The 19328-nt window shown below is 31.0% G+C and overlaps 1 long non-coding RNA gene across 1 annotated transcript; it reads left to right on the top strand.

Moving 5' to 3' along the window:
• Window positions 1-7260: 7260 nt before the first annotated feature.
• Window positions 7261-17074, top strand: LOC112940131 (uncharacterized). The gene is made up of 2 exons (XR_003244031.2): window positions 7261-16327; window positions 16406-17074. It is a non-coding gene; the product is annotated as an uncharacterized lncRNA (long non-coding RNA).
• Window positions 17075-19328: the final 2254 nt, after the last annotated feature.

The following is a 19328-nucleotide window of genomic DNA, read 5'->3' as shown; positions in this document are numbered from 1 at the left end:
TTATTAATATTCTACGATGGAATTAGCGACGGAAAATCGTTGCTAGAGTTATAAATATATTTTTATGGAATTTAAATTATATATTGTCGCTAGAATTTAATTTAAGTTAATACATTTATTTAGTAGTGACAGGTGTCATAATCCGTCGCTAAGTTTGTTGCAATTGTTTTAACTAAGTTTTCAATCCATATAAAAAAAGGAAATAAAAACACATTATCCCTAAATAATAGGGTTTGCTCTTAGTGAAAGTTGAAAGTTGAAAGGTGAAAATTCTCAGGTGAAAGCTCCTGCTTCTTATGGTGAAATCGCTGAGGTGATTCCGACTCATGGCTCAGGTGAAAAGCTCCATCTCCTTGTTTAGGTGAAAGCTTCTGCCATTACTTCTGATTCAGTGAGCATTTTAGAGGCAGCTAACTACCTAACAATGGCTTCTGCACATACTTGGCATCTAATTTAGGTGAAAGCTCCGTCTCCTAATCAAGCTTCTGCCTTAGGTGAAAGCTCTTGTCTCCTTCTCAAGCTCAAGTGAACGCTCCTGTCTCAAGCTCCGATTCTGCTCACCTTTGAACTTTGGTATGTAAATGGATGAAATGTTGATTTGGGTTCATTCACATAGTTTTGAAATGGTCTAATCTTATTTCAAAAAGTTTATCTAGTTTTCTCCTTGCTGCCTCCTGAGATTACTTTGTATTTGTTGGATTTCATGTCAATGATAAGCATGTGATACCTTAGTTTGCTTGTATCATTAAATTAATCATGATTCGGTCAAGTATGTAGTGGTTACATTGTTGTGGTGTTTGGTTGTTTAGGTTCATTTATGTAGTAGCTTATTCGATGCAAAAAAATGGCATTGTTTCTTGTTAGTTTAATTTCTTCTGTGTTCATTCTCATTTTTGTCTAAGTGGTTAAAATTTGATCAAATCTAGGCATCCCTTTGGTTTGATTTATATGAGATTGTTAAAATTGGGTATTCTTCGAAGGCATTCACGTTCTCTAATCTCATTCATGTACTTTTTTGGAGGGAGAAGTTGAGAAGGCGTTGTTAATTTTGTTCTTATGATGGAAGCTGGAAAGTTTTCGAGTAAAGTTTCATTTAACTTGTTGATTAATGAGCTGAATAAAAAAGGAATGGTGTTGAATGCTTGTTATATGTATTGTTTAGCATTCAAATGTGGGGCGGTGACAAGAAATAAACATGAGGTATATATTTTTGGGAATAAGATTTCAATTGAGGATTCATATAATCGACTCAAACTTATTTCATTTGAGGTTAGTTTAATTCTATGGCAAGTTTTGTTGTAAAGAGGTTTTTAGTATATTTCGATTGTACAGGAAAGTTGTTGCAATAACTATCTCATTTGCTGAAATTGAAAATTGAAATGTATAGTTTCCTCAACTTGTTAATAGTCCTGTTTTTCAAGTTTTAGAAACTGAAGGATACAAGCACTCTTTAACATTCACCATAGTACTAGCTTACAAAACAAAAGCTCGACGCACTAAGTATTCGCTATCCACAAGGTCCAAAGAAAGGCTGGACTACAAGGGTATATTTTACTAACCTGACCTTGCATTTCTGCTGGAGACTATTTCCACAAATTCAATTTACAGAAATAACTTGACCAATTCCACTAATACTTCCCTTCAAAAGATATAACAGTAGCAAGCTTGCACGAACCTCACTGTTGTCAATTAGATAACATCTCTTTTCATGCCTATAGCAACATTTTTGTTAAATTCTCTTTGAGATACTTTATTATACAAATTACATTCTTTACAACACTAAAACAACAATTCTACTTTTAGATACCCTTCATATGCAAATTTCTTATAGTTCCATATCATTTAAGGTTCTTTGTTTAGACATGACAGTATATATCTCCCAAATTATATAAGTAACATCTTTGGTTATGTACTGTGAACACCTAATTTTTGACGTGTTTATTTTACTCCTATAATATTTTAGTAAGGAATTTTATTTTTATTTTTATTTGTATTTTGGATATTTGTTTTTATTATTTCATTGGTTCAAATGACCCAATTTTGTTTAAATTGGGTTGATTTTGATCAATTTTGATGACCCAATTGATTTTGACCCGGTCAATAGAAATGGTCAAAATTGAATCTCAACCATTCATGATATTTTGATCCAAGGGCTATTATTGGACCCAAACAAAAATACAAAACTTCAAAAATTTCAAATTATTTTGCAAGTAATAAAACTCTTAGGTAAGTCTCCAAATATAAATCCTCAGAAAATTTCGCAATAAATTATTCCCCAAATAATTTTTCAAGTAATAAAATCCCTAGGTCGATCCCCAACTATAAATCCTCAGCAAATTTCACAGCAATTAATACCCAAATAATTTCCCAAGTAATAAAATTCCTAGATAGATCTCCAAATATAAATTCCCAACAAATTTCATAGCAACTAATCCCCAAATAATTTCCAAAGTAATAAAATCCGCAGATAAATTCTCAACAAAATATCTCTAGAAAAATCCATGGGATTGATTACCTGGGGATTTTTCTATGGAATAAGAAAAAAAGTTTAAAATGTTTTTTTGGTTCATGTACCTGCGGATTTAGGTAAAAATAATGTACTTACCATTACTTTTCCCTAGAAGATCAGTGATAATCAATTTCGAATTCAAATGTGAGCTAGCATTTTTCGGGCTTCAATGTAATTCTCTTTCGTCTATGTCCATCATTTTGGACTTAGACATTTTTTTTGTTAGTTCTAGTTCATTAGATTAGGGTTGCATCTATTCTTGTTTAGACTTGTTATACTGTAGATGTTTTGGTACATTGACTTTGAGGTTTTAGGCTAATTCTTCTGTATTGTTATTTTAGACTTTTATTGGAGTTTATGGGAACTCTATTCTCTTTCCTTAGTATTTGACTTATATGTCTTAGTTTTTAGATTATTTGCTTAGTTTCGATTCTAGTTGAGGTTCTTCCATCGGAGTGTTATTATGGGAGTCAATCATGACGGTCTAGATCGTGACAACTAAATAAGGGACTAAAAACAAAAAATATAATTAAATCCCACAAATCAAGCGTATGTTTCTTTCTTCTAACAATCAGTCATTCACAAAAAGTTAACATAACTAGGAAATCAAAATTTCAAATTGTCAAATTGTATCTCCCTATTCTTCCAAAAACAGCAGAAACTTGATTCAAAAAAATTTGCAGCGAAGTTTTTTGAAGATTCATAATGAATATTTTTGATATTGTTAAGGGATTCGAGAATATGAAAAAGTGATGTTAGGTACGAGCAAAACAAAGTGATGGAATAGTGGTTGGAAAAAATATATCATTCGTGAACCTTATTTTCGTCATTGCACCTGAGTTAAAAGATTTGATAACAAAAGGTATGTGAACTAATAATCTTGTGATACACAGATTGTATAACATTCTTTGTTTTTTTTATGAGCTTCTAACTATATTATTCATGATACACTGTTATTAGCAACTATATTCATAATTAGGTTTCATCTTATGTATTAGGTGTTGCATCATATGTGTAAGGTGTTTAGATTTGAGTATTATTGCTTGATAATTACATAGTGTCATATATGTTTGAAAATAGTTCTTTATTCTTTTAATGTATCGATGAATAGAAACGAATAGTTATGGTACATAGGTATGTTTTGTATCATTCTTTTATATGTATCTAAGACATGTAGAATTGTGGGGATAGTAATATGTATGATAAACTAATCGTATCGATTATCTTTGAGTTGAGTCATAATAATGTACCTTGAAGTGTTTTTTTTAAGTATTAAACAAAAAATAAAATTTGATATAATTGCAGTTATATATTAGTGTGTTATGCAATTTCAATGAAATTAATGTCAGACAAAATTGATCGGTCAGTTTCGAAATGTATTTTGAAAAAAAATTGTCTTGCCACCAAGATACAAAAAAACGCTCAGCAGATCAAGGAATAAAAAGGAAGAAACAGATGAAAAACAAACATCAAGCACGAACTGCTATAGGCGATGTGGACAAGAAGGCCACAATCGAAGATCTTGGACTTTCTTCCCGAAATAATCTTGATCAATACTTTTTTGGAGTATTTTTCAGATCGAATAATTCTCAAATTCTAATATATATTTTTCACTGTTACAAATGGTTACATTAAAAAGTATGGACAATGAATTGAAATGTTACGTTTTTTAGTTCTGTCTATATTTTTTATCGTTAAATTCTGATAAAATGAATTCGACATATATATTGTGTATTTTTTGTATTTGAAACAAAAATATTTTCAAAATTGTATTGATTAAGTAATTAATGTATTTGTAACTTCTAATAAGTACAGAAAATATTGTTACATTACATTGATTTGTTTAACATAATTCAGTCTGATACTTAATTCTTTAAATTTTATATGGATAATATAGTTTCAAGTGTTGTTATATTTGCCTAGTAAGATTTGTGATGTGTATCAGATAAGAGACATAATGTTAAAAGGTGCTAATAATATATTACAAATTAAGAGGATTGTAAAAGAATTCTGCAATCTTTTAGATCTAAGTTTTGGTTGTTTGAAATTATCAGTTAGTACTAGGTGAACCTATTTGGATAATCACAATACTAAATTAAGGAGCATCCGTATGTATTAAAAAATGATGAAATAAGAAAAAATCAAAAAGAATATTGAAGAAGACAAAAATGCCTACAAATCTGAAATCAATTGAGTAAAAAGAAATCTCTTAAAATTCAAATTCTGATTAATGTGGTAACTGCTTTGCTTATGTGAGTGAAAATAAGAATTGAAGGAGTAAATATATGAGTTAGATGTAACATCTCACAATTTGAAATAGTTAGGAATAAGCTAAGAAACTAAAAATATTTAGTTTTAGAAAGAAAAGAAAAAATTCTGGAAAATTGTCGAAGTTAAGAAAGTGAGTTTTGGTCATTTTCAAATGGCTATTACTTCTAGTTCATTAGAGGTAGTTTTTGATATGTTTGGTAAGCCCTTGGAGACATATTTCCATCGCCGTCGAGTTTGCGCATTTTCGATATATTATGAGTGAGTTATGTTTATCAGAAGTTGGATTGTTAAATTGAGAAAACCCATATCCGGATTTAAGGAAGGGCAAACTAGTCTTTTCACCAATTAATTTCCTATTTATTTTTAGGGGTTTGTTGGGGTAAAAACTAAGTTTAGGTCAGTTTGGAAGATTAGACTTTACGCTTAAGGCTTGGAGAAGAGAGAAAAGAAGAATGAAAGGGAGAGAAGTCAAGGAATTCGCCATGAACATCAAGATTTGCTAGTAAAATTAATCGGGAGTGATCACTATCAAGGTATGTGAGATATTTTAGTGTTGGGTCAGTTCACTCACACTAAACTTGTTTAAATTCATTGATTTTTGAATTGGTTGAATCAAAATAGTGAATTTCTTGAAGATCATTGTTGAATTCCTATTGGTTAAATTGTTGAGTGTCTGTTGTTGTATTGATTCGTAATTTTGAATTGTTTTTTGAATTAGATCTATTGGGCATTGAAGGTACTAACAATTCTAAGGGCTTGGAAAAAGAACTATGAAGGTTTATAAGGTTTAACATTGAAAAACGAGAGGAGAAAGTCGTCAAACACACCTGGGCAGCACCAGTCGCAGCACCCCCCATCTGCGTCATAGGTCCTGGGGCGGCGCGCCTGCAGTGCACCAGGATAAGGCCTCTGAATTGAGGCTTGGCGTGACGGACCCCAAATGTGCCCAAATTGGCATTTTTCGTCAAGTTTTCGTAGTTTAGCCTATTTACGTCCTTTTAAAGTGTATTAACACTCTCCAATGATTATAATTACTTCAAATGATTTCTAAAAACCTAAGAATCACCAAAAACGAGAATCCTAACCTTGAATTCATAATTTCATTCAAGAAAAGTTATGATCAAAGTCAAAGAAGTTAAGAGTCAAGTCTAAAGTTAAGAAGCAAGTCCATAAAAAAGTTCTTAAAGGTTTTAAGAGTCTTTAGCAATGTTGAATCTTGTTTTATGACTCAAGTTTCAAGTTAAGTAACAAACAAAGAGTTGAATTCATTTTCTCAAAAAGTTATAAGGGAGCTAAATATTCCCTTAGAGTTGATTTAAGACTCAAGTTTCGAGCTAAGTAAAGAGTAAAAAGTTGAGTTCATCTCCAAAAAGTTATAAGAGAACTAAGTATTCCTAAAGAGTTTATAAATGTTTTTACATTTAAGATAAAAGGAAACTAAGATTTTCATAAGAATTCTGAGCAAGAAAAGAGAACATCGATTCCGAGAGAGCTTTTAAAGCTAAGTGTTGAGCAATTATCTCAACCCAAAGAAGAAAGTTTGTTTTAAAAACACATGAGCTAAGTATATTTTGGGAGTAATATTGAGCACATGTATGGGGATGTGAGTTCATAATGACTTAAGTCTCCATAAAACCATGTAGTCATCATGAGTATTAATGTCATACTTTTTAGATGATCTCATAAGTTAAGTTAGTGGATCCACTAAGTTAAGTAGTTCTATGCAACGACAAAGTATTGAACAATTCTGGCAGCATGAGCAAGACGTTGTATCACCACTTAGGCTCATATTGATGGTTGTCGGTTAGAGAATCTCCCGCAGAAATCTATATTACTTTATATATAAGTAAAGTAAGTTTGTTATTGCGTTTCTTTAACGAACTAAGTGTTTTTCAAGTTTTTATACATTGTATGTGTTTTATTACTTAATATTAAGTCAAGTTATTCATGAGTTGACTAGAGCTAAGGTAAGTGTTCCTTCTTACTCTTATTTAAACTTAAGTTGTTGCTAGCATTGAAACTCGCATACTAGTATATTTAACGTACTTATACCAGTGGTGTGCATCGTATCATGATGCAAATGCAGGTAACCAGGATCAGCATCATCCAACACCTCGTTGATCCAGCTGAGTACTCGGGGTCAGTGGTGAGCCTCTTTGGATTCTGGAAGACACATTTATTTGCTTTTCAGTCTTTCTTTTATAGGATGTTGTGGGGTTTGTCCCTACACCCATCTTAGCATTTTAGAGGCTTCATAGAGAGTCACACTGTTAGTATATAGTCTCTCATTATTTGTATAACAGATATAAGACTTAAGTGTCATTTAGCAAACTTGTTTTCTTTTAAATTATGAAATGAGATTGTTTATTTTGAGTTAAGTCTTCCGCTGAGTTTAGTAAGCTAGATCAAGGGTCCGCTCAAGGCTAGTAATGATTTTTGAGTGCCCTCTACGTCCAGGATGTAGGATCGGGGCGTGACAATAGAAATCTGAGTTTGAAATGAAAATGAAATAATGTATCCGGTAATTGAGTTTTGAGTGAACAAAAAGGATTTTCGTATTATTTTAAAATGGTAGGAAAATATTGAAAATTCTGTAACTAATGGTGTATAATTTGGTCATTTTTCCATGTTTAATTATTATTTAAGTTTGTACTGAAAAGATCAACCCAAAGTATGCTTAGCCCAAGAAAACAATCAAAAAAATAGTCCAGCCCATTAAGTGAAGCTATTGGCTTCTATATCATGTATCTTAAAACGTAGGGTTTCTGAATTGAACTTCCTTTCTTTCTCTTCATGTCGCCGCAGGGAGCGTAGTAAAATAAAATTTTTCTCTGTCAGTCGCTTTGGATCATTAACACTTTTCTCTTAGTTGCCATGTTTTCACTCTTTCTCAGCTCGCATAGGTAGTTTTCCAGCTTGTTCTTTCCTTTATTCTTCATTTTTTATTCTCTTTTCTCTTGTAGATATATCTTCGGTGGATCGGTGGTTATGAAGTGATTTCAACAGAGGTGTCTCATTTTGTGTGGTGGCTCACAACTCTCGTTAAGTCTTCATCTTTTTTCTTTTTCTTTATCTATCATTCTCTATCAGTTTCTGCATTTGTAACAGAATCTCATCATGTAGATTATCTGAAGCTCATCCTTATCTCTCATTCTATTAATTTAGATCTCCCCCCTCCCTCCCCCTCCACCTCATAAAAAAATAAAAAATAAATTAAAAAATATACATATATTTTGCCTTTTGGTCCATCAATATATAAAAAATGTACATATATTTTGCTTTTTGGATCAAAGATTGAAAAAAGAAAAGGCCCTTGGGCCACTTGACTGTAAGGAAAGGGGTTCGACTCAACATTTTGATTTTTTGGCCTATTTAATCAACTTATTTTTGCTTTCATTTTTTCACATTCCAACTTTCTTTTCTATTTATTCTTATTGAAATATTTTTTTACTTTTTCTCTTATATAATTTTTTAATAAAAGTAAATTGGTCATGAAATTTCATAAAATAATTATACCTTGTCAGAGTTCGAAATAGAAAAACTGATTGATTTTGTGCTGAAATCAAATACTCATTTAACCAAAAAATAATTTGATTGGGCACTTTCATTATTGTGGATGAAGCTTCCGAAAATTACAAGTTTAAGAAGCTTGAATTTGAAGATACGAGACCTCAATTAAGAGATTTTTGAATTTAAATCGAACGGTAAACTACTTTTTTAAACTATCATGGATTTCTCTACATCTTTTTGTCTATCTTTTCGGACACAGACTTTGGGTTATTAGATTTTTGTGTCACTTTCGTGGTTGCATCCCCATTTTGTCTATTTGAAGTTTTGTTACTACAACTTCCATCAGTTTCTAGGGGTTTATTTTTTCAAATATTGTCACTTTTAATTGAGTTTATGGTAACTCAATTCTTTAGGAGTTTTGAAATACTTCCCTTATATTTTTATTATGACTTCACAAGTTTTAAGTTACTCTTTGAGTTGAGAGTTGGTTCTCTCGTGGAGTTAGTATGGATCACTATTCATGATGGTCTGGATCGACAGAATCGTGATACTTAAATTTTATATCAAATCAAATTAACTCATATAAAATGACATACAAAAATACTTAATATAATATAAACTATGCAAAATATAATAAATAAATAAATAAGTTGCTTTCTAACCAGCAACAAAACGACATTTTAAGGATAAGCTAGTATCAACCATTTATTCGTACGACCATTTTCAATTCTTCTATTTTACTCTCCATTCTCTATATTTGGATAATAAAATAGAGAATTGGATCTCCAACCACTCTCTAAAAGGCTCTTTATCCTCTATTTATATAGAGGTGGATAATAGTTCTCTAAATATACAAAACTACTATTTCACTTTTTCATTATTTTAATATAATTCTACTATTTGTAACTAACATTTTATTTTTCACATAAGGCTATTAATTAAATTTTTAGTGTTCATAATTCTTTTTAATATAATATAACATGTTAAAAATATATTATTTAGTAAATATTACTTTCATCCCGAATTAACAATATTTTAAATATACTTTTTTTCAATTTTTGTCAGTTCAAGAGATAATTTGATATTATTATCATTATTGTGAAGAATGCACAAAATTTAAATTTAAAAATACAATACATGAAATAATAATTTAAATACAAGATACCAATACAATACATAACATAATGATTTTTAAAATCATAATAATAATTTAGTACTCCGGTAGGTCATTTTTCAGATTTAACAATATTCGAAAAAAGAAGTGTATGATCTAGTGAATTATGGTGTTTGTTATTGCGGTTGCGCTTGTTGATTTCTCTTTTCAATTATTCATAGTTGTTTTTTTAAAATGTAGAATAAAATATAATTTTATACTAAATAAAGACTTTTAAGAAAATAATAATTTTAAATTATACGAAAAATATTTAGAGTGATTATTTTGAAAAAAGAATGAATGAATTTATATTATGAAATAAGAAAATGAAATTGAAATAGAAATAAAAATATAATATTGAGGGAAGAGAATACGATTCATTTTTAGAGAGTAAAATGGAGAATTGAGTTGGAGTTTTTTTTAACAATTTGAGTTGGAGTTGGTTGTCTGAAAAAATAGAAAACTCTATATTTGGGGAGTAAAATTGAGTGTATGGATGGAACTGATCTATTTTACCCTCCAAAAATAGAGTTTTATATTTTTTCAGACAATCATTTCCAACCTAAATTCTCCAGTTTACTCTCTAAAAAGAATCATATTCTCTCTCCTAAATATTATATTATTATTTTTATTTATTTTTTATTTTTTTATTCCATAATATAAATTTTTTCTTTCTTTTTTATGAATAATCATCCAATATAATTTCATGTAATATAAAATTTTAATTTTTTGAATTTTTTTGTTTGATATTAAATTGTATATTACTCTAAATTTCTAAAGAGCAACTACGAATAATTGAAAAAAGAAATAAACAAAAACAATCGCAATCACAATCACAACTTCTTTAAATCATACACTAACTTCTTTTTCGAATATCATTGAATCTAGAAACGACTTACCAGATAACTAAATTATTGTTGTGATTTTTAAATTATTATGTTATGCATTGTATTTATTATTATCTTGTATTTAAATTATTATGTTATATATTACATTTATAAATTAAATTTTTTTATCTTATCATTTATATTTTGTGCATTCTTCATAATGAAAATTGATAAAAATTAAATTGTATCACAAAGTTACGAAAAATAAAAAAATATATAAAACATTATTAATTCGAGATGAAAGTAGTATATATAAAATAAAATACTTTTAAAGTTGTTATATTAAATTTAAATGCATATATTAGAGATTTAATTAATAGTCTTATATAAAAAAAATATGAAAATTACAAAAAAATATATAATATTCAAAAAGTGAAATAGAGAGTATGCTCCAAATTTGGAGAATTACTATTTAATTCGCTATAATTAAAAGGTAAAGGATAAAATAGAAAATAATTAAAGAGTATGTTCATTAATTTAATCTTCAAATATAAAAAATGAAAAGTAAAATAGAATAGAATTGGAGATGATTTAATGTAATAAATAAAGAGGTCTAAAGTCATTGTGTCACTTTTAGCAGTCAAACTTGATCATAGAAATATGTGGTCTTATATTATATAGTTGGAGAAGTCTATCTAACTCATAAATCGTAATTGATAAACAACAAAGAGAAGTACTGCCAAGTCCCACAAATAGTCGTTTCAGTCCCAAACAAAAGGAAAAGGAAAATATAAGTGTGGATGATGAAAGAGTAGAATTATATTATAGTTCAATTTATACGATATAATTTTAATTTTAATCATTAAATTAAAATATTTGATCATAATTTATTCGTATAATCATTAAATATTTTTAAGCAATATCAAATGCTTGTAACTTTCCATCAACATCAAATGTTCTGTTTTCCACAAATAATAAATGAACAATAAAGGTGCATTCAACAAAGATCAATTCAGAAATGACAAAACAAAATTTAAGAGTTTGTTACTTACATGTGATAGAACTTAGAGTTTTTGACCAAAATGAGCTATTTTTAGAACCAATTCACCAAAATAATATGTTTTAAATTTTATTTACAAAACTAGTATAAACGTACTTCATGGTAACGTTTTAGGATATTTTCATTATAAAAATTCAAAGGACAAAAAGTTAACAGGTTGGCGACGTTAAACGCATAAACGTAACTTTGAGTAACGTTTTAGGTGTAAAAGGTTACTCAAGAGTACGTTTTGGAGAATACAATCACGGGTCACTGACTCCAATCCTGCAAAAGCGCAGTCAAATCATTCAACTGTAAAACGTTACTATGAGTAACGTTTTACACCTAAAATGTTACTTTCAGTGCCGTTTCTTAAGAATCCAATCACGGGCCTTCGACTTCTGCAAATTTAGAATATATTTAGCCATAAAATGTTACTCACAGTGACATTTTACCTTAAAAACGTTGTTGTCAATTACAACACTCTGTTAAAGTCATATTCCTCCATTTTTCAAACTGACCAAAGTGACTATAAATAAATGTTGTTGTAATATTTTGCATGTTCAAATATAATTCGGCAAAAATTTTCCTTGTGTGGTCCATTTTAAAAATAATATTCACAAAATTTCATCTGGTATGAGCGAGCTTGTGGATTATGAGTGAGCTACGAGGTTAGATCTACACATTGTCTGCCTGTATAATCCACAAGCTTGCTCATACACTGTAAAACTACGATCCATTTCATTATGTATTCTAGTTGTCCTTGGACGATTAGGACGACGATAGAATTCATTACTTCTCATTGTAAAACTTGGAGATGGCTAATATGACTCATGACCAATTGGTGAGAATGACCCAGAATATGTTGCAACATAATTCTCTATTGTGAAATGCTCGCTAACAAAATTTCTAGCTAGCCCTCCCATTCTATCAGTTACCTTCATGACATGTGAACACGGGAAGTGCAGATTAACCCATTTTCCACAATCACATTTTCTTTCATTTAGTGAAACACGATGAGGATTACCACCAGTACCATCAACTTGTATAGATGTAACCTCGTATACTCCTATGGGTATATTCCAATCAGAAACAAAGTGCCTCTTTGAACTTTCATAATTCTTCTCCCACTTTATTTTGAACCTCTCGGTCCATAATTCATTTTGCTCTGCAAGTTGGTGTGCTATTTGAGACCTACGGGTATACCGTTCAATAGTTTGCTCCAATGAAAGTCTAATCATAGCAGTGATAGGCAAACCTCGTGCTTTTTTCAACACTCTATTGAATGACTCTGAAAGATTTATTGTCAACACTCCCCATCTTTTTCCATCATCATTGCTAACAGTCCATTTATCCAAGGGAATTTCCATGAGGTATTCATGTGCTTCGATATTTTCTTCTTTAATTTGCCAAATCATGGACTCAAACTTTCTTACTTGATGGGCTGAAGTAGCTCTCCACATCAATCTGCTGAGGTCCTTGTTTGAAAATTTAGATTGAAAGTTGCTCTTAAGATGTCTTATGCAAAATCGATGGAAGACTCGAGGCTCTTGAAATCGACGCAGCTCCCGCAAACTAGTCAAGATTCATTTTGCCCTATCAGATATAACACATACATTTTGTCTACTTTTTATCACATGTGCACTTCAATTTCTAATAAACTATTTTCATGCCTCTTTTGATTCTTTTTCTACAATAGCAAACGCTAAAGGGAGAATGTTATCATTTCCATCAATTCCAACAGGAATTAATAATTTGATCTCATATTTTCCATAAATATGATTTCCTTCTACTAAAATAACTGGGCGACATGTTTGGAATCCATCAATGCATGACTTGAAAGCCCAAAATCGTTACAGCCATTTTCAACTTTTCTTTACTACTAAAAAACATACCTTTTTTTAAAATCTTTTTTTGCTTGCTTAGACCAAACTGAACAACATTCCATCTCAGATTCACATGTAGACATGAAAATGTCTTCCTCATTCTCTAATATCCTGAAATAGGTATGTCATGAGATACACCCTGATCATGATTATGAAGATTTACACCATTTTGAGAAAAATCTCTAATATCATCGATATCTTCATTAGGTTCACTTCCACCATCTTTCGGAGGTTCATCTTCCTCCGAACTTTCCTCACTAATTTCAGCATTTACATCATTATATAGATCAACGTTGATATCAATATCTATGTAAAAAATTTTTAGTCAAATTCTAGCAAAATTATAAATATACAATCTTGTTTTAAAAGTGATAATAAATATTCTAAAATATTATTTCTTCTATTTATAAGAGATAATTTGTGTATACTGACAATAAAAATTATCTTATTAAATTGTTAGACTAAAATTTAATATAATAAAGATTTGTTGTTTACCTAGCCTCATATTCCATGTGACTATTATCAATATGCATTTGACTACTTGAGCCTTCACCAAATGATCGATTATCATGCATCAACAATTGTTGAAATGGTGGTTGAACAATCGGTTCTACAAAATGAGGTTGATTGATCGTGGTAAGCCATAATTTTGAGCCAACAAATTCATGTGATAATCATGATGACCACTAACTTGAAATGCAACATTTTGATCTGTCGATACATTCTTTACATACATCTCCAAAACATTTATATCAATCTTATCCGCAAATTTTTGAGGTATGAAAAGAAATTGTAACAAAGATTGGTCATTCTCAATTTTAAACTCAATGAACCTTGTATTGATACCTTGAATTGAACATGGATATTTTCCAGAAATATCCATATGAATATTTTCACTATATGTTTCCATTTTCTCATGCAACAATATAACCAATTCAACATAGGTAGTTGAAGTCAACATGCTAATAATCGTTCTAGCACATTCAGTATACCTAAATTCGTTCATATCCGTAATTATTTCTCCACCCCAATACAAAGCAACCATCACATTATGTTCAAAGCTCGTCATCTTAATCATACACATAAAGATAAAATATTTTTTAAAATAATATTATTAAATTAGAAAGATAATTTTAAAGCTATAATAAGAACATAACAAAGGATAAACTTCACTTATTTAATTCATACCTGATGAAATTTTGTGAATATTATTTTTAAAATGGACCAAACAAGGGAAAAATTTTGCTTAATTATATTTGAACATGCAAAATATTACAACAACATTTATTTATAGTCACTTTGGTCAGTTTGAAAAATGGAGGAATATGACTTTAACAGAGTGTTGTAATTGACAGCAACGTTTTTAAGGTATAACGTCACTGTGAGCGTTTTATAGCTAAATATATTCTAAATTTGCAGAAGTCAAAGGCCCGTGATTGTATTCTTAAGAAACGGGACTGAAAGTAACATTTCAGGTGTAAATTTGACTCCGCCTTTGCAGGATTGGAGTCAGTGGCCCGTGATTGGATTCTCCAAAAAGTACTCTTGAGTAACGTTTTACACCTAAAACGTTACTCAAAGTTACGTTTATGCGTTTAACGTTGCCAATCCGTTAACTTTTTATCCGTGGAATTTTTATAATGAATATATCCTAAAACGTTACCATGAAGTACGTTTATACTAGTTTTGTGAAAAAAATTAAAAACATATTATTTTAGTGAATTGATTTTAAAAATAGCTCATTTTGGTCAAAAACTCATAGAACTTAAAAACGACTCAACCAAATATTAAAAAGTGTGTTTGGATCAATCAAACTCTCGTTGTAAGTAGTTATATTAATCTTGTCACCACGTTTAACAAATGAATCACACCATAACCAAAATCTCCCTTTGGATGTTTTGAACGAATCACGTATTACATCGCGACACTTAAATCAATGGCCAATTTTATTTCAAATATTTAAGTCCAAGATTCCTTTGTCTTTCATTGCCCACAATGTAAAACTATACTCCCATCAACCTTACAAGCAGAAGAAGAACAGATTTATATTTGTTTTACAACAGATATAATATGTTTCATGCTCTCCCGATCTCTCTCGTCTCTCTCCTTCTAAAATGAATACAATTATGTTCATTTTGATACAAATCAGTTGTATCGATTGTATTCGTGATACAATCTGATACAACAAATACAAAAGGAATTCAACCTCCCTCTCCTCTCTCTTTTCATATCTCGCTCATTTCTCTCCTTTCTCTACTCTTGGTAACATGTAATTATAATTCAAATTAACTAATATATGTTTATAGATCTCCAATTAAGCCCAAAGTATACTCATTTATCGAAATATGCTAACTTATTGTAAGTGGTATTTAAAACGTCTTAATATTTCTATTGTCCTTATGATTCTATTCATTTTATTTTACTTGTATACAAAAAAAGAGGTGTTTCATTGCTCGTCAAGTTTACCAAATTATGTTTTTTTGGCAGTACTCAAATTTAGAGTTTAAAATATTATTAATAAGATTAGTTAATAAGTAAAATATACTTCTAACTAAAATTTTCTTTTGAGATGTGTCGAGTGTACTATATCACATATATCCTATGAGAGTGGTGTTATGCATCTTAGGGTGGTATTAAATTTACTTTTGAATAGTAAAGATGTTTAATAGATCATCATGATCGTTTAAGCGTGTAAGTGACTTTTTGAGACAAGTTCAGCAGAAAATTTATTTCCTTTTCCTATTTAATATTAAGGGGATAATACCTATTACCCCCCTAGCCTATACCCAAAATCTCTACGACACACCTTATCTTTGATGAGGTCCTATTACCCCCTCCAACTTGTTTTTTAAGTAATATACTACCCCTTGCGTGCCTACGTGGCAAAAAACGTGTTTGCACCCATGTAGGGCGAGTGAGTGCGGAATGAGGGCAGAGTGAGTGCAACTTTTGGTTAACAATGGCCAATGAAAATGAGCCACGTGTCAAAGCAATTTGAAAAAAATACAAAAATGAATTTTATTGTTTCTCTCAAAAACATCTTCTTCCTCTTTTCAAAAAAATACCACCATTTTTATGCTTCTTTATTTTGGAAGAAGATCCATTATCATTCAAGCTCCTTGATTTGAAAAGGTAAAGTAAAATTTAATATATTCTTTACATCTTTTTATGTCGATTATTAATTCTTATTTTTTGACAATGTTTATAAAGTTAGGATTATGACAAAATACGAGTTGAATAAGTTGTGTATGGATGAGAACGATTCAATGTTTAACGCGGAAGTGCGATGCAAGCATGGAATCTTACTGCAAATGCAGACGTCTTGGTCAAATCGCAATCCCGGAAGACGATTTTGGTCTTGTCCTCACTATGAGGCCACAAACTGTAATTTCTTTAGATGGAGAGACACGGAGAGAGTTGATGAAAGATCTCGTTTTATTATTCCTAAATTGGTGAATAGGATTAACGAGTTAGAAAAAAATTATGAGCGTGTGAAGATGCAACTGGAACAGCTTGATAATTCCAACATTGAACAGTCAAAACTAGAGAAAATTCCTTTGGATGAAGGTGAAAGTCTTCGAAATCGTTATAAAAATCTGAACATCAATTCAAAGGAGAAGGTTGACAATGTAAAAGAAATGGGTGAATTGAAAGACAAGAAGAAGATGAAAGGGATGAAAATGAAGAAAACAAATAAAGGCTGTTGTTTTGGCAAATTCCTTTGTTGTCTGATGATTTGCTTTGTTGTTGTATTTGTTAGTTTTCTAACCCAAGTTGGTAGGTATAAGGATCATATGAAATTGCCATAATTTTGTGTGGTACTACAAAACCTTTATTTGCTCTATTGTAATGTAAAATTGAATTTGTTTGTGTTTGAAACTGTCTTAATTCTCTATTTGCCATGTTGATATGTTTGTGTTGAAAGTTGTAAAATGTAGTAAAGCAACAGGTATTAATCATTCTTGAGAGCAAATTGTAAGTACAAAGTTGATTGTGAAAATGTCGAGAATTAGTCACAGCGCATAGGTGCCCAGAATTTCATTGCTTAAGAGCAAATTTTCAGTACAAAATCTAAATGTGCCCAAAATTATACAAGTCACAACACATACGCAAAATAAAGTTTTCACATTGCATAAGTACCCGTAATTTCAGTACTATAACAAAAAATAGGAATATTTAGTTTTCCTTCAAACATGAAACAAAATAGTACTTATAGTGGCCACCAACAAAGTACTGATAAAACACCATTGATATCAACATTATAGTTTCCATGGGTGTTGAGCTTGTGAAGAGGAGGAAGCATTTGGGTTTGAAAGCCTTGATTGATCTCTAATCTGCTGGAGCCTTCTAGTTGTGATTGCCTGATTTCCTTTCCACTTCAATCCGTTTGTCGGTTTGAAACCAACATCCCCAGTTACAATACTTGATCTCAAAATTCTCTTTGGTCTGGCTAATATTGTGCTACTTGGCAGTCCAGGCTACAAAATTTTTAGAGAACTAAGATTATTAGAGAATAAATGTGCAAGTTATTAGAGAACAAACAATATGAATGCATCGCAATACTTGCATTGAAAGTTTTGAAACCATTTTTAGCTTGAAACACACTCATACCAGTGACTCTTGGCTTTTTAAATTGAGTTGTGTTTTCAACACCCTTTCCTTTCCTGGTAGTAGCAGTTTCCTTTGGTGCAACATTTGTGTTCTGGTCTACACCATGTGTTGTACTACCTTGAGAAAATGTAAACCAATTTTCAAGTGGATGATTACTACCTCTTCCTGCACTTCCCAATCCCCTATCCCTTCCTCTACCACTCCTGGATCTTGATAATACTCCAACACCATTTACACTTGCACATTCTTCATGTGTTGGTGCTCTTGAAGTTGTAGGAGGTGCAGTGGTTCTAGGAGAGGCCCTTGATGCACTTGCACTTGCTCTAGCTCTTGTTGTTCTTGAAGTTGTTGGAGGTGCAATAATTGTACATGAATCCCCTGTTGCACTTGCATTTGCACTTGTGTTTTTAGGTCTGCCTCTCCCCCTTTTGGCAACAGGCTCACTCTCAATATTTGTTGATTTCTAATTAGCAAAAAAAATATATTATATTAGTAAGTTGATTACACTTTAAAAGTAAGTGACAAAATAGTAATGTACCTTTGGTCTTCCCCTTCCTTTTTTTGAACTTGATGGTTCTTCAACACTTGAAGTAGGGGTAGCTCTCTGTTCCCCGGCAGTAGAACCAAAACCATCACTCCTTTATAAATGACAACTTCTTTTATTGTGACCTTTAACATGACAAAGACTACATGTCATAGTTAGTCCTGTTTTAGATAATTTACCACACACCTTCTTTTCACCAACCTCTTTCCTTCTCAACTTTCTAGGTCTGCCTGGCATTTGTTTTATCACTGGTGGATCAACAAGAGGATTTTTTGATTCTGGCCACATTGGCATGTTATTCATAGGTTGTATGAAGTGTGAGTAAGTCATCAAGTACCTCTCTTTAGAGTAGCATGGATGAATGAAATCATGTGGGTCATATTGTTTATGCAACATTGCAGCTAAGGCATGTGCACATGGTATACCCTTCAACATCCAAGATCTACAACTACACTCCCTCTTTCTCAAACATACAGTGTGTTGTTTGTATCCATCCAAAACCTCATAGCCAGTTACTCCATTAAACTCAATGTTACATGCCATTGACTTATCAATATTTTGTTCTAGTACTTTCATTGCCATTGGAGAGAAACTGCTTATCCAAGAGTTTGGAAATTCACTTAACCTAGCTAACCTATTCATGACCTTAATTCTTATCTCTTCAAGCATAGAAATAATGATTTTATGCCTTGCAGACAAAATCCAAGCATTAAAGCTTTCACACATATTATTATCTATAGCATCAGACTTGACTTCACAATTAAAATACACCTTACACCAATATTCTTTAGGTCATCCACTATACCTATACCTCCAGTACCTAATTTAGACAACTCATGCAGATTTTCTCTGAATTCAGCTTCAAAAGTACTTCTAGCACACTTCCAGAACTGCTTCTTCCTTTGCAGCCCTCTCCAATTCTTTGACCAATTTGCTAGTATATGCCTAGCACACCTTCTTTCCTCACAAGCTGGCAAC

This window comes from Solanum lycopersicum, chromosome 10 (assembly GCF_036512215.1).
Source record: "Solanum lycopersicum chromosome 10, SLM_r2.1".
Classification (NCBI taxonomy): domain Eukaryota; kingdom Viridiplantae; phylum Streptophyta; class Magnoliopsida; order Solanales; family Solanaceae; genus Solanum; species Solanum lycopersicum.
The sequence above is the reverse complement of the archived record's forward strand: the minus strand, read 5'-3'. Positions and strand labels throughout refer to the sequence as shown.